Source organism: Suncus etruscus, chromosome 5, assembly GCF_024139225.1.
Source record: "Suncus etruscus isolate mSunEtr1 chromosome 5, mSunEtr1.pri.cur, whole genome shotgun sequence".
Taxonomy (NCBI): Eukaryota; Metazoa; Chordata; class Mammalia; order Eulipotyphla; family Soricidae; genus Suncus; species Suncus etruscus.
In genome coordinates this window covers 72,206,201-72,210,115 of record NC_064852.1, presented here as the reverse complement: position 1 = coordinate 72,210,115, position 3,915 = coordinate 72,206,201, and positions in this window count along the sequence as shown.

Sequence of the window (3,915 nt, the reverse complement as noted above, 5' to 3'; positions counted from 1 at the left end):
AACAAAAACAAAAGAAAAAAACGGAACTAGGAGGAGTCCATCTAGGTATTATAAATTTTGAACAAAACTTCTAGAATCATGAAAAAAATCATGAAAAAAAAAAAGGCTCTCTTCTAGCCTTTGTCCTATGACCTATGCAAACAACAAGATCTCTAGCTACAGAGGCGTGATGCCATCATCCATAACTGAGAGGAAAGTTTCCTGGCACCATAAAAAGACCTTGGGGGTGTGAAAATGAGCCTGTGTAGAGTCTGTAGTTGTCCCCGTGGCAGTATGCTTCAAGGGTGGAGAAGCCTGTATCTCTTAGGCCAAAGGAATTCCTGTTCTAATTTCCCCAATATTTACTGTGCCTTTGCAAAAAAGGAAGGAAGGAAGGAAGGAAGGAAGGAAGGAAGGAAGGAAGGAAGGAAGGAAGGAAGGAAGGAAGGAAGGAAGGAAGGAAGGAAGGAAGGAAGGAAGGAAGGAAGGAAGGAAGGAAGGAAGGAAGGAAGGAAGGAAGGAAGAAAGGAAGAAAGGAAGGAAGGAAGAAAGAAAGAGAGAGAGAGAAAGAAAGAAAGAAAGAAAGAAAGAAAGAAAGAAAGAAAGAAAGAAAGAAAGAAAGAAAGAAAGAAAGAAAGAAAGAAAGAAAGAAAGAAAGAAAGAAAGAAAGAAAGAAAGAAAGAAAGAAAGAAAGAAAGAAAGAAAGAAAGAAAGAAAGAAAGAAAGAAAGAAAGAAAGAAAGAAAGAAAGAAAGAAAGAAAGAAAGAAAGAAAGAAAGAAAGAAAGAAAGAAAGAAAGAAAGAAAGAAAGAAAGAAAGAAAGAAAGAAAGAAAGAAAGAAAGAAAGAAAGAAAGAAAGAAAGAAAGAAAGAAAGAAAAAGAAAGAAAGAAGAAAGAAACAACAAGCATGTACTTTTAAAAATATTTTGGTATAAATTTATTTTTTTTGTTTTTGTTTTTTTGTTTTGTTTTTGGGGCCACACCCAGCCGATGCTCAGGAGTTAATCCTGGCTGTCTGCTCAGAAATAGCTCCTGGCAGGCACAGGGGGCCATATGGGACACCGGGATTCGAACCAACCACCTTTGGTCCTGGATCAGCTGCTTGCAAGGCAAACGCCACTGTGCTATCTCTCCGGGCCCTTGGTATAAATTTATGTAATTAAAGGTAAAACTAAGAGGGTTTCAGATAAGGGGGAAATGTTGGATGAGATATTTGATTGAAAGATTGAGACTGGAGTTGATAGCCAAGAAAAATACATTTATTTGGGAATGAATTAGCAAAGAAATTTCATTTAGGAAGAAGTATTGACCAGTGGAAACCAGTGAAAAATCCAATAATTGCTTGTGCAGGTATTGAAACAGGAAAATAAAACCATGGGGCTAGTGGCTGAACTAAAAATAACAAAGTTTTTTTATGTATGCGATACCTTATTCAACAATAGGAGACCTTAATTTATGCAGATTAAGGTAGGACTCTTAGTGTGTGTGTGAGTGGGGGGGGGCTCTATACTTAACAGCATTCAGGCTTTATTCCTGGCTCTGTGTTTAAAGACCACTCCTATGGAGTCAGGGGAACATGTGGGGTTGCTGGGATCATGTACAATGCAAGCAAGCACCTTACCTACTACTGCTTTCAGTCTCACTGGGCTCTTTTATAGAAATGGAGGGTCTCTCAAGGTTCTCAGATGGTTAGAGAAATATCTCATCATTTTTTAGAAAACCTTTTCTATTCATTTCTTGAGGGCCCAGAGATGTGTATTAATTACTCTGTGACCATGTGGTGCCTAGATCAAATTAGAGTTTACCTAATTTACTGATTTTATGAACCAATTTCAATAGATACTTGTCAGCCCAACAAAAAATATAAAAATAATAAAACTATTATTAAAAATAATAAAAAGCATATGAATAAATTATGCTTCACAAGTAGATGCATGCTAATTTAGTATCAACTTTATTTTATTTTGTTTGATAAGTGGTACAGATAGAATTGTTAAGAAACATTTTAGAAGTAAATTCTAATACAGAGTGTCTGAAGCAAAATTATAAATCAAAATGCCTAGAAAATTCAACACTGCTGAGACATTGTGTGAAATATTTTATCATCGTCAGAGACAAATATTTTGCATTAGTTGCCCTGTAGTATAAAATTCTTAGACTAATATGTAAGTAGTATAAAATTCTTAGACTAATATGTAGTTTTAATTACTTCATATGAGAAAAAGTTGATTTTCTTTCCCATGTATATACAGTTTTGAAAAATTAAATGATAAAGGCATATTTCTTCAAGAGTTATAAGGAAAAGAAACATAGTAGCTCCCCTCTGAAATTGCCTTTAAAATTCCACATTGAAGTATCAACTTAGAGGCAATTATCATCAAGTTAGAACTTTAGTTAGAACTTGAGAGTTATGTTCGGAAAATTTAAAACATGAAATATATCTACATTTTACTTGTGCAATTTTAATTATTAGCTTAAGAGAATAAAATCTACTGTTTAAGTGAACCATTCAATATATTTTATAATATCCTTTAAAATATAAATATATCTCAAGGGGGAGGTACATGGGGAGGAGGGCAGGCAGACATCTGGCTTCCGGTTTCCTCTTTGATTCTGGAGACCAGCTCTTGCCAGGTATAGGGTTTGGGGAGGCCCCATACCAGAGCCTTTCTCCCTAGCCTGGGGAGTGCTGGGAGGCTTGGCAGGCTCCCAGCCATCCTTATCTTTTTCCCCTTACTCCAGGCCTTCCCTGGGTGCTAGCTCAGATGGCCAGAAGTGGGTTCAGGTGGAATCTAGTGGTCCTCAGGCTTCCCTCCTCCCTCCGTACTCCTGGGGGGGGGGGTGCGTGGGTAGGAGGGTGGGCAGACATCTGGCTTCCAGTTTCCTCCTTGATTCTGGAGACCAGCTCTTGCCAGGTATAGGGTTTTTCTCCCCTGGACTTCAGGCCTTCCCTGGGCACCGGTCTAGGTGGACTCTATAGGAGTCAACAGGCTTTCCCCCTACCTCTCCCTACACTAATGGGAATGCGCTCTGGGAGGAGGGCGGGTGGTTCTAGCACTGGTTTGTTGGGACAGTCACTGGAAATTTTTTCTCCTTGTTTTCATATTGGTAGTATTGTATGCATATATTTTATATATCCGTAATATCCATCTTGTATTGTGACCTTGATTTCTAATATTTTACTGCCTCAGCCCTAACCCTTACTTCCCCCCCCCCCCCATCTTCCCATGTAGGTGCAGCTAATGACATGAAGCTCACCACATACAGTGATAAGTGCAGTTAGAAAAATAACTACACTGAAAACTATCATAACAATGAGAATGAATAAGGGAAAAAGAAAGCCTATCTCGAGTACAGGTGTGGGTGTGGTGGGGAGTAGGTAGATCTGGGAAATTGGTGGTGGGAATCCTGCACTGGTGAAGGGGGTGTTCTTTACATGACTGTAATCATACAACTACAATTATATTTGTAATCACGGTGTTTAAATAAAGATAATTAAAAAAATATTAAATACACACAGAAGATTCGCAGAATCCACAAAAAGCTCCTGGAAACAATTAACCAATAAAGCAAAGTCGTTAACTATAAAAATATATAAATATATAAATATAAAGAACATTGTGGGGAGTAGGTTTCATGAATTCAAGACTTTATTAACAAATGGTATGGTCAGATAAAATTGTACACTTTTTGGTAACAAAGGAAAATTATATCTTATATCAAACTTATCTGTTATGTATGTCAATTAATTTTATTAATCAATCATTATTTTATTATCTTTCAAGTACTAAGATAATATTTATATTTTCAAAATAACTCACATGAATAATAATAATAAATTAAAGTACATATTAACTAATATGTATCAAATAAGTGTATAATACCAAATACATTTCTCTAAATGTAAGTTTTTAATAATAATTTTTATTTTGACCAA